General features: G+C 40.4%; 1 long non-coding RNA gene and 1 pseudogene across 1 annotated transcript; one reads left to right on the top strand and one right to left on the bottom strand.

Moving 5' to 3' along the window:
• The window catches only part of LOC120042924, a 55,268-nt pseudogene that overhangs the window by 33,061 nt on the left and 9,169 nt on the right, over positions 1 to 13,038 (top strand).
• LOC120042925 lies at positions 1,508 to 5,307 on the bottom strand. Its single transcript, XR_005476259.1, has 3 exons — positions 5,271 to 5,307; positions 3,742 to 3,856; positions 1,508 to 1,644 (listed from the first exon to the last, which is right to left on the bottom strand). It is a non-coding gene; the product is annotated as an uncharacterized LOC120042925 (long non-coding RNA).

Below are 13,038 nucleotides of genomic sequence, written 5' to 3'. Positions count from 1 at the left end.
GGGGATTTCTTGTGGCAAAGAGCACAACGAAGCCTCCCTACTGAGCCCTTTTTGCCCCGAGGCACATTCATGCCTGCAGCGATGAATTTTGGCATGTGAACACCACTGGTTGAAGGAGCAGAAGGTACAGAGGTAGAGGGGACAGAAGGTGCTGCATTGGACTTGCTGTAGTCAGCAAGCTCCCGGATGAGCAGCTCTCTGAAGGCTAGCTGTGACATGGGGGGCTGTCCACAGCTCTTAGCCATTTCCTTCTGGAGGATGAAGGCATTCACCACAGCAATGTCGATGAAATGATAAAACAATGACTTGTACCATTTCATTGTCTTGTGGAGAACATTGAAGTAACCTATCAGCGCGTCTGACAGGTCCACACCTCCCATGCTCTTGTTGTAGTCCTCTATAGCTGCAGGAATGGGAACATTTTTTGTGGTCCATGCACCATTAGCGTCCTTCACACGCCTGAAGGACACCTCTCTGGTATCCATCCACTTCACAAAGAGCAGGCCATCTTCGCGAATCCATCTCATGGTACCCCGATCAGCCCGCTTGGGCATGTCATTCACCTTGGTTTTCGGAAAGCCCACTCTGTTGGGACGAATGGTGCCACAAGCCCACACATCCAGCTTCCTCAGGTCTGTGAACAGGGTAGGGCTTGTGTAGAAGTTGTCCACAAACAGTTTGTAGCCCTTCCCCAGCAGTTGAAAATCCAATAATTCCATAACGGAATCATAACTAAGACCTTTACCGGTGTCTGAGATGGATTTCCCCTCGTAAACAAAAAAATTCCAAGTGTAGGCACACACAGAATCGGCCAAAACAAACAGTTTGTACCCCCATTTTGTCGGCTTGTTACTCATATATTGTTTGTGGCCAATTCTAGCCTTTGAGGATACCATCCTCTCATCTATGGACAGGTTCTGGTTGGGCTGAAAATGGGTCTTGCAGGCCTCAACCATGCTGGGGTAGAGAGGTTTGATTTTGCAGAGCCTATCAAAGCTTGATGTGCCTCTCTTCTTGTCATTGTCCTCATCAACTTGTGGGTCACTGATATGAAGCGCCTGCGAGATAGTCAGAAACCTTTTAGAAGACATGACAGTGGAGGGGAAAGGCAGTTGGTAGAGTGTTGACGTTCTCCAGTAGTCCTTGAGGTTTTCACACTTCACAAGACCCATGTAAATAACCAGTGAGATGTAACAGTACAGGTCTTGGATGGAAATGGGCTTCCATGCCTCTTTCTTGCCTGCTTGTGTCTTAGCCCCATACTTGTTGGTGTTAGAAACCAGCGAATCAAGAACTGACAAGGAGAAAAACATCTGGAAAAGATGAAGGGGGCTGTACTTTACAGTCTTGTCCAGCTGAGGTCCTGGCTGCCTTTTCGGTCTAAATGTTGGTGGAAGTGGCTCCACATCATCTTCTAGCACAGTGTGCCAACGATCCTCTGCCTCGGTGGTAGTTGCCGCTGGTTCACTGGCCCTCCTCCGCTTCTGGGCTGGCCTCTTCACACCTCTAGATGGCCGGGCGGGGGAAGGTGTGGAGCAGGAGACAGCAGGGGTCCGGCTGGATGAACCAGCTTCAGCGTCTGAATTAGTGGGGGATGGACACCTTGACATTGTGGGTTCCCATTGTTCATCCGAGTCCCTGGCACTGTGTAAGAAAAAACAATCAGTAAGAATACTTCTACAGATGAGCCCTGTATCGACACGTAAAATAAACAGATGTCTATTATATAGAGTAGAGGGAACATAATCACAGCGGTGAAGTGTGTGTTTATCAATGGTGAATAAGGCTGGTCAGGGGAGAACGGCTCATAGTGGTGGCCGGGGTGGGGTGAGTGGAATGGTATCAAGCAACATGGTCTGTTTGGTGCTGTTCCATTCTACTCCATTCCGGCCATTGTTGTGGGCCACCCTCCCCTCAACAGCCTCCAATGGCTATTTATATAACAATGGAATGGAGTGAATGGAACAGCACCAAACAGACCATGTTGCTTGATGATGTGGAACCTTGGGGCGATAAGGTAACCTAGTGGTTAGAGCGTTGGGCCACTAACCCAAAGGTTGGTGGATCGAGTCCCAGAGCTGACAAGGTAAAAATATGTCATTCTGCCCCTGAACAAGGCAGTTAACTTCTCTTGGGTAGGGGGCAGCATTCGGAATTTTGGATAAAAAGCATGCCCAAATTAAACTGCATGCTACTCATCCCCAGAAGATAATATATGATTATGATATATTTGGATAGAAAACACTCTGAAGTTTCTAAAACTGTTTGAATCATGTCTGTAAGTATAACAGAACTTATTTAGCAGGCGAAACCCTGAGGACAAACCATTCAGATTTTTTTATTTTGGTCACACTCTTTTCAATGAGGTTTCATTGGGAAACCAGATTTCTAAGGGACCTTCTTGCAGTTCCTACCGCTTCCACTGGATGTCAACAGTTTTTAGAAATTGGTTGAGGTTATTCACTTGTGTAATGAAGAAGTACGGCCATCTTGAAGGAGGGTCACTCGAAGTGTCCTGTTTGTTAGAAGCGTGTGACCAGAAAGCTAGCTACAGTTGGTTTTAATCCTGTATTGAACACAGATCATCCCGTCTTCAATTTTATCGATTATTTACGTTAAAAAATACCTAAAGTTGTATTACAAAAGTAGTTTGAAATGTTTTGGCAAAGTTTACAGGTAACTTTTGAGATACTTTGTAGTCACGTTGCGCAAGTTGGAACCGGTGTTTTTATGGATCAAACGTGCCAAATAAATGGACATTATGGATATATATCGACGGAATTAATCGAACAAAAGGACCATTTGTAATGTTTATGGGACATATTGGAGTGCCAACAAAAGAAGCTCGTCAAAGGTAAAGCATGAATTATATTTTTATTTCTGCATTTTGTGTCGCGCCTGCAGGGTTGAAATATGCTTCTCTCTCTTTGTTTACAATGGTGCTATCCTCAGATAATAGCATTGTTTGCTATCGCCGAAAAGCCTATTTGAATTCTGACATGTTGGCTGGATTCACAACCAGTGTAGCTTTAATTTGGTATCTTTCATGTGTGATTTAATGAAAGTTAGATTTTTATACTAATTTTTATAGTAATTCATTTGAATTTGGCGCTCTGCATTTTCTCTGGCTTTTGGCCAAGTGAGACAGTAACGTCCCGCCTAAACTCAGATTTTTGGATGTAAATATGAACTTTACCGAACAAAACATACATGTATTGTGTAACATGAAGTCCTATGAGTGTCATCTGATGAAGATCATCAAAGGTTAGTGATTCATTTTACCTCCATTTCTGCTTTTTGTTACTCCTCTCTTTGGCTGGAAAAATGGCTGTATTTTTCTGTGACTTGGCTCTAACCTAACATAATCGTTTGGTGTGCTTTCGTCGTAAAACCTTTTTGAAATCGGACATTTTGGCTGGATTTACAACAGGTGTATCTTTAAAATGGTGTGAAATACTTGTATGTTTGAGGAATTTAAATTATGGGATTTCTGTTTTGAATTTGGCGCCCGGCAGTTTCACTGGCTGTTGACGAGGTGGGACGCTACCGTCCCACATACCCTAGTGAGGTTAACAAGAAATTTGTGGAGTGGTTGAAAAACGAGTTATAATGACTCCAACCTAAGTGTATGTAAACTTCGACTGTGTGTATATATATATATATATATATATAATATCAAATGAATATGCGACCATTTAAACAACTGCATTAGCATGAGAAGCAAAAACCTTTTTTACTTACTGGTCTAAAAGTGGATCTTTTCCTTCCAAAAACATTTCTTCCGCACTGGAATCATAACTGTGGTCACTCACAGAGTCCTCATACATTCCTTCTGTGTCACTCTCCTGGTCAATTTCTGCAATAATATCATCAAAATGTTTATACTTGGACTGAGATTTAGCTTTTCCACTCTTAGTAGCCATGTTTAACTTTTTCAGATTTGAGAAGTTTGTAGAAGAGAAGGAACTGCTGTGAAACGTAAACTACAGTGCGTCCTGTTTCCTTTCACCAGAGAATGAACTCTGTTGTGCACAGCTCTAGCATGATGGCTGTTTGTCCTACAAACGGCATTCACATACTGCTGGAAAGCCCAGCTCATTGGCTGTCTAGCTAGGTTTCAAAACGATAGGTGGTCATTGGACCAAGACCCTTCATGGGCTAATTCAGGTGTTGTATAGCCAATACATCATGTAGAATGATGAAACAAGTTTGGTTGCCTTCTAGAGTGTCTGAAGATTGCACAGAAACCGAACTTGACCATGTTAAACAATGTTAGATTTCTAACAAAATTAGATTTCATAAAATTGTTTTGTTGCAAGTTGAGTCGGAATTCATGCAGAATGCTGTTTACAACATGGATGGTGTGAGGATATACAATACCATTCATTAGTTCGGGGTCACTTAGAAATGTCCTTGTTTTTGAAAAAAAAGCCATTTTTTTGTCCATTTAAAATAACATCAAATTGATCATATACACAGTGTAGACATTGTTAATGTTGTAAATGACTATTGTAGCTGGAAATGGCTGATTATCTACATAGGCGTACAGAGGCCCATTATCAGCAACCATCACTCCTGTGTTCCAATGGCACGTTGTGTTACCTAATCCAAGTTTATCATTTTAAAAGGCTAATTGATCCATTTTGAGCCTGTAATCAAACCCACAAATGCTGATGCTCCAGACACTCAACTGGTCTAAAGAAGGACAGTTTTATTGCTTCTTTAAATCAGCATAACAGTTTTCAGCGGTGCTAAGATAATTGCAAAAGGGTTTTCTAATGATCAATTAGCCTTTTAAATTATAAACTTGTATTAGGTAACACAACGTGCCATTGGAACACAGGAGTGATGGTTGCTGATAATGGGCCTCTGTACGCCTATATAGATATTCCATAAAACAATCTGCCATTTCCAGCTACAACAGTCATTTACAACATTAACAATGTTTATACTGTATTTCTGATCAATTTGATGTTATTTTATTGGACATTTTTTTCTTTTCTTTCAAAAACAAGGACATTTCTAATTGACCCCAAACTTTTCAACGGTAGTGTATATATAGAAATACACATTTAAAATTTGCACCAATTGATTGGTCGAAAGAACAGGTGACTAAGTCAAACAAGATGTTTATTAGTCTGTGACAGCCCTACTAGTAAAAGATACCAGTCCATCTTCATGTCAACTAACAGAACTATGCTGGTTGTCCTGGTAACAGATACCAGTGGGCAGATCTATTGTATTTGTTCAAACTAAACTACAGCACTTACTTTGATGTGTCAAATCTGATCCTTTCTTCTCTTCTCCTCCTCTCACAGTTCCACTCAGCCCCGTTGTTTTCCTGCAGTCCACCAGCAGCACAGACAATCTCTTCATACCCAGCAGTGAGGCGCTACCGGGAGAGGCACGACATGGGGACTCCGGGAGGGTGGAAGGGCTAGCGTTGTCCTGGTAACCATAAAGAGGGGACAGACACATATAATTATGGATGCTGATGTCACTGTTGACATAAAGTGCTTTACAGAAACCCAGCCCAGACCCCGATAGAGCAAGCTGTATACTAGACCAAACCAAGCTGTACCATCTGGTGTTCTGATCTGGAGAGACTCTTCTCTTCCTCGTCAGCAGGATGTTGTTGATGCTCCCCAGAGGATCCAGGATAGTCATGTCTCTCTCCTGTGTGAACGAGAACATCAAACAGATGGTAAACTTATGACCATCTATTGCAATTACATAGTGTTACAAGAGGCATGAATATATGTCTAAAAATGGCCTAAATTAGCCACTTGAATTATGCTTTTTCTTTTTTTTGTGATCAGTGGTATAAAGTACCTAAGTAAAAAATACTTTAAAGTACGATTTAAGTAGTTTTTCAGGGAATCTGTACTTTACTATTTTTGACTAATTTGACTTTTACTTCACTATATTCCTAAAGAAAATGATGTACTTTTTACTCCATACATTTTCCCTGACACCCAAAAGTACTCATTACATTTTGAAGGCTTAGCTGGACAGGAAAATGGTCCAATTCACTCACTAATCAAGAGAACATCCCTGGTAATCATCACTGCCTCTGATCTGGCGGACTCACTAAACACACGTTTCAATTGTAGATTGTCTGAGAGTTGGAGTGTGTCCCTGGCTATCCGTAAATGATTTTTTTTTTTTTTTACTAGAAAATGGCACCATCTGGTTTGCTTAATATAAGGAATTTGAAATTATTTAAATACTTTTACTTTTGATACTTCAGTATATTTTAGACTTTTACTCAGGAAGTATTTCACTAGGTGACTCACTTTTACTTGGGTAATTTTCTATTCAGGTATCTTTACTTTTACTCAAGTATGACAATTGCGTACTTTTCCCACCACTGTGATGCAAATGTTAAAGGGCCGTTCCACAAAATGGGTGCATTTTGCGTCCCTTTGATATTTTAAGTAGAAATGATGCACTGTATATTATATTTTAAAAGCCTGTTATATTAGAATAAGTGCACTTTAATATAGACCACATAGAGAATTCAATAAATACAATTTTGAAGTGCACAAAATATATGTACCAATGGCAGATTGTCCCTTAAACAATTCCTACAGTACTGAACAACATATTAAAGTGCAGAACTTCAGTATAATGCCACTTAAAAACCACACATTAGTTAAACAACTGCATAGTTTGTGTCCCTGTTTTTAAGACAGTACTCACTGGTGGTGTAAGAATTTGTAATAGATACTGGAAACTTGTTATAACAAAATTCTCAACACAAGCTATACTTGGCACAACATGCACCCATCCCCACTATACCCCCACACTTTGTCACCTGTGTAAACAAACGCACATGCGTTCTGCTCAAGGATGAGACTAAGACAAAGAACTGTGTGAAGAGCCAATGGAACGTCGACATCAGGCCCGGACAGGACTACCCACGACCCAGATCGACCAATCGGAAGGCCAGACTACAAGATCAACCTACTTTGCTTGTTGCCTATATAACCTGTACAAACTGTTTAGAGCGGCCTCTTCTCCGACGATTCCATAAGAATCAGACAGAAAGGGGCCGTGCTGCACGCTTTGCCAAATATCTTTACTCTTAAATAAACTGTCGCTTGTCATAAAATTTACCACCTTGTCTGAATCGATCCTTGACCGGCTCACCCTTCTCCATATCCCATTATCAACAGTGGTAATCGGATCTTCAGTCTCCTCTTTTATTGAGATATCCTCCTCTTTTACTCGAAAAGGTTCTTCCTCTTCTTTCAATTTTACGGCATCTTCCTCCTTTTTGATTCTGAAAGCTTCTACCTCTTCTTCCACTTTGACAACCTCTTTCCCATATTCCTCTTTCACTGTAATATCATCCTCTTGTTTCTCCTTTTTCATTCTTCAAGCTTCTTTGCCTCCTTTCACCAGAGTTTCTTTCTCCGTCTAGATTTGTGCGTTTATGCTCCGGGAAATTAGCCTAGTGCACTATCAATGTAACACATTTGCTAATTTAACAAGCAAATTACGTTTATAAATGAACCAGTAGATAGGTAAACACAATTATGTTCGAAACACTAAGAGTAATATACACAAGAATGGTCTAAAGAGTTTTAGGTTTGCTAGCAAAGCACCGCGTGGTTAAACCAGAAGCCTTTTGTCGCTGTTTGAAGAAGCCTCCTGTCCCGTCCACTAGATTATACGTCACGCAAGAAGCATCACCTGAAAGACTCCCTTCACCTTCTGCCTGCTGGAGTGGGTAACGCAGTTTGGAAACAATAGTTACTACACTTTTGTATTGGAAAGAACGTCATAATAATTTAATAATAAGCTGATATATTTTTTCTTACGTCTTACAAATAATACCGTCCTGTATACAGAAGCTTAATAGTGTAATAATAATAGCGACCCTGGGTTTAAAATCGCGGAAATCGACCCTGCCGCACGAGCATGCTTTTACGGCGCAGTCGATAGCGCGCCGGACCTCGGGCTAGAAGGTCGAGAGTTCGATACCTGCTCCCTACTGTTTCATTACAATATGAATATGTAAATGCTGAATAAATAATTATATGATTAGGTAGTGTTTTAATATACATTTGCCCTGTTCATTTTTACATTCGTTTTTATCTAGATGTGACGGTACTATTCCCTTAAAGCTATGCTCTTTAAGATACAAATCATCCTGTAAACCAGGGGTGGGCAACTCCAGTCCTCGGGGCCTGATTGATGTCACACTTTTTCTCCCTCCCTAGCAAACACAGCTGATTAATCAAATTGCATTCTAAACTGAAGATCATGAATTGTTGATTATTGGAGTCAGGTGTGTTAGCTGGGGCTGGGGCAAAACTGTGACACTAATCAGGCCCTCGAGGACTGGAATTTCCCAACCCCGCTGTAAACAATAGAGCAAATACATCACAGGACTATATAAAAGTCAATAACTTTTGTGAAACAGCACAGTTAAAAATATATGGCAAATAGAAATCAAACGGGGTGGTCTTCAGAGATAGATGGGAGAGGTTTAGGGTAACTGAAGGATATAGGACTGGATGGTCTTCAGAGATAGATGGGAGAGGTTTAGGGTAACAGAAAGATAGGATTAAAAACAAACTAAATATAACTATTGTAAAATACATTGTGTCCGTAAAATGTACATAGTATGTAGAAGCTGGACATAGAAGCCTAATAGTTGTTGTGCATTAGTTTACTCTAATTAGGGGATGGATGGTAGGGTTAGTGGAAAACATGTTTTTATATACATACAGTGCCTTGGGAAAGTATTCAGGTTTTTAGAAATGTTTGCAAATTATAGAAAATCTAAATAAATACTTTATTTACAAAAGTTTTCAGACCCTTTGATATGAGACTCGCTCAGGTGCATGCTGTTTCCATTGATCATCCTTGAGATGTTTCTACAACTTGATTGTAGTCCACCTGTGGTAAATCCAATTGATTGGACATGATTTGGAAAGGCACACGACTGTCTATATAAGGTCCCACAGTTCACAGTGCATGTCAGAGCAAAAACCAAGCCACGAGGTGGAAGGAATGGTGCGTAGAGCGCCGACACAGGATTGTGTCGAGGCACAGATCTGGGGAAGGGAGACACATTTTTTTGCAGCATTGAAGTTCCCAAAGAACACAGTGCCTGTAGCCAAGACCATAAGCAAATAGTTGAACTGGGATATGACTACTGAGGGTAGTGCGTACAGCCCAGTGCATCACTGGGGTCAAGTTTCCTGCCATCCAGGACTTATATCAAATCCAATTTTATTGGTCACATACACGTTATTAGCAGGTGTAGCGAAATGCTTGTGTTTCTAGCGCCAACAGTGCAAGTAATATCTAACAAGTAATATCTAACAAATTGCACAACATATAGCCAATACACACAAATGTAAGTAGGAATGTGCATTGTGCATCTGTAAAAATTTGTGAGTGTTTTAGGTGACAAGCCAACTTTCTTTAGCCTCCTGAGGTTGAAGAGGCTCTGTTGCGCCTTCTTCACCACACTGTGTTGTTGGGGTCCTTAAATGCTGCAGAAGTGTTTTGGTACCCTTCCCAAGATCTGTGCCTCGACGCAATCCTGTCTCGGAGCTATACGGACAATTCCTTCTACCTCATGGCATGATTTTTGCTCTGACAGTCTCATAGCAAAGGGTCTGAATACGTACTGTTATGTAAATAAGGTATTTCTGTTTTTTATCTTTAAGAAATTCGCAAAATGTTCATAAAACCTGTTTTTGTTTTCTCATTATGGGGTATTGTGTGTAGATTGCTGAATATGTAGTTTTTAAAAATCCGTTTTAAAATAAGGCTGTAACTTAACAAAATGTGGAAAAAGTCAAGGGGTCTGAATATTTTCCAAAGGCACTGTACAAACATCACATTGAATATTCACCTCACTTTTGAAAAGCTTCATGAGGAAGAAAGGATTCCCAGATGATCTTTTAGATGTTCTGTCTTCAGGATGTTCTGGGTTGATGGCTGTTGGAGAGGGGAGGGGCAGTTGAGTGAGCTGGGGCCTTTTATTGCCCTGCCTCTGGGAGCCTGTCAGCTTGTGACATGATAAGAGAGCGTGAGAGAGGACCTACCTGTAAGATATTCAGTTAGGCAAATTTAACAATGACTTGCAGGCAGTGGGTTAAGAATAACTATGACAAAAAATGAATACAGATTATACCACCACCCAAAAGGACACTTCAGAGACTGTAAGGGCAAAGGGGCATGTGCTCTACAAAGGTATAGCCCTATCTGTCCACGTCCTATCTGTCCTTAAACAAAGCGGGCACTGCATCATGTGGCAACAGCAACACTCACCTAAATAGTCCATATGCCACTGGGTGAGAGAAGCTTTCATTGTATTTGGGCACCATTATGTGATGTGTTATTATGTGTTCTTACCGATGAGCCTTGGTCAATTCAGCTAGGAATATGCCACCATTGTCAATCTGTCACCTAGTCCTGCCTAATGGGCAGGCCAATCCTGGATTAAAGTATTGGCTGTAAGAAGTAAGAGAAAAAATAACATCTGGTTGTTTTTAAATGACTTCTTATGACATTGCTTGCCAGAATAAACATTGTAATGGAGATTTTTCTCCAGTCTGCGTTACCCACTCCAGTCAGCAGATGGCGATGTGAGTCTTTCAGGTGATGCTTCTTGCGTGACGTATAATCTAGTGGATGGGACTGGAGTCTTCTTCAACAGCGACAAAAGGCTTCTGATTCGACCAACGCGGTGGTTTGCAGCGAACATAAAACTGAAACGTTGAAGCGTTTAAAGATAAACTTCTCCTTAAAACTTCTTAAGGCTAGGAACCCCTAGACAACATCCGCTGAAATGGCAGAGCACGAATTTCAAAAATATTTTTGGGAATATTTAACTTTCATACATTCACAAGTGTATTACACCAAATTAAAGGCGATTTCAAAAAGGTTAAAGGTCACTTCAGGATACAGCTGTTACTCTACACATTTCCCTAGACAATCCAGTAATGAGAGAAAATGCATAGAATATTTAGGGCTCTATAACATCTATCTAATTTTTTAAAACTAATTCCATTTTCTCCGTTTAGTTTTTCCAGGTTTCTGACTTGTCCCTGTTTTTCTGTTTTTCTCTCTAAGTCACACTGTTAATAGAATAACAACAACATTGGATGTTCTAAGTCCACAATAATACTTAAACCACATCAGGAGACCAATTTTGAAGTCTGAGGAAAATCTAAGAGATTTTCATTTTTGTGTGTAGATACCCTTGAATTCAAGAGGCACCAGCAAGAGCCTTGCTTGGTTAGTGGTGTCTCTGTAGCACACATGTGATTGCAGAGTCTGCTGAACAAATCACAACTGGATTGATGCAAATAATCATGATATCATTCTGCCAGGTAGGCATAGACTACTTTGTAGTTAACATTTAATTGACAAGGTTTTTGGGAAAGCTTTTCCATCAACCAGAAGATGGTTGTCATTAGCATCATCGCTAATAGCTACACATATTGGTAGACAAGTGCACTCAGACAAGGGCATTTCCTGCCTGTTTAATCTTCAAAAAGTTGAAGGAAAATACAAATAACTTAGGCAAATTTAATGACAATTTTCAGGCAGAGGGTTCAGAATAACTATGACAATAAATGAATACAAATTATACCAGGGCACTTTAGAGACAGGAAGGGCAAAGGAGTCCTATCTGTCCATGTTACCTTTTGCAAAGTGGGCACTGCTTCATGTGGCAACACCAACACTCACCTAAATAGTCCATATGCCACTGGGTGAGAGAAGTTTTCATTGTTTTTGGGCACCATTATGTGAGGTGTTATTATGTGTTGTTAGCGATGAGCTTTGGTCAATTTAGCTCGGAATATGCCACCCTCTTCAATCTGTCACCTAATCCTGCCTAATGGGCAGGTCAGCCCTGGAGGAAAGTATTGGCTGTAAGAAGGAAGAGAAAACATAACATCTGGTTGTTTTAGAATTACTTCTTATGACATATTGCCAAAATAAACATTGTAATTAATATTTTTCCAAACTGCGTTACCAACTCCAGTCAGCAGATGGCGATATGAGTTTTTCAGGTGATGCTTCTTGCGTGACGTACAATCTAGTGGACGGGACAGGAGGCTTCTTCAACAGCGACAAAAGGCTTCGGATTCAACCAACGTGGTGCTTTGCTAGCGAACATTAAACAGAAACATTGAAGCTTTGAAGACAAATCTTGTGTATATTACTCTTAGTGTTTTAAACACAAATCTGTTTACATATCTACTAGTTCGTTGAAACGTAGATTGCTTGTTAAATTAGCAAATGTGTTAAATTGATATTGCACTAGTCTAATCGCCCGGAACATGAGCTCACTAAGCTCGACGGAGAAAGAAGCTCTGGTGAAAGGAGAGGAAGAAGCTTTCAGGATGAAAAGGGAGGAAGAGGAGGCTATCACATTGAAAGAAGAAGAGGATGATATTACAGTGAAAGAGGAATATGGGAAAGAGGTTGTGGAAGAGGAGGAGGTAGAAGCTTTCAGAATCAAAAAGGAGGAAGATGCCATAATATTGAAAGAAGAGGAAGAACCTTTTGGAGTAAAAGAGGAAGAGGAGGCTATCTCAATAAAAGAGGAGGAGGAAGACGTTTTGGGAGTGAAAAAGGAGGAGGCTGAAGAGTCGATTAAGACCAGTGAGTACTGACTTAAAAACGGGCACAAAATATGCAGTTGTTGAACTAATGTGTTGTTTTAAAGGGTCATTCTACTGAAGTTCTACACTTTAATATGTTGTTCAGTACTCAATAAATTGTTAGAGGTGCTATCCGTCATTGGTACATATATTTTTGTGACTTTTATATTAGATTTATTGAAATATCCATGTAGTCCACATTAAAGTGCACTTCATAAAACAGGCTTTTCAGAATTCAACATCTGGGAGCATAATTTCTAATACATTTTCAAAGGGACGCAAAAGGACCCCTTTTCTTGGAACGACCCTTTTACATTTGCAACACAAACAATATTTTAGGAAATCACGATGAAAGTGGCCATTATAGGCCCTTTTTTAGACATATGCATGCCTCTTG

The sequence above is a fragment of the Salvelinus namaycush genome, unplaced genomic scaffold (assembly GCF_016432855.1).
Source record: "Salvelinus namaycush isolate Seneca unplaced genomic scaffold, SaNama_1.0 Scaffold810, whole genome shotgun sequence".
Taxonomy (NCBI): domain Eukaryota; kingdom Metazoa; phylum Chordata; class Actinopteri; order Salmoniformes; family Salmonidae; genus Salvelinus; species Salvelinus namaycush.
This window is presented reverse-complemented; position numbering and strand designations above follow the sequence as displayed.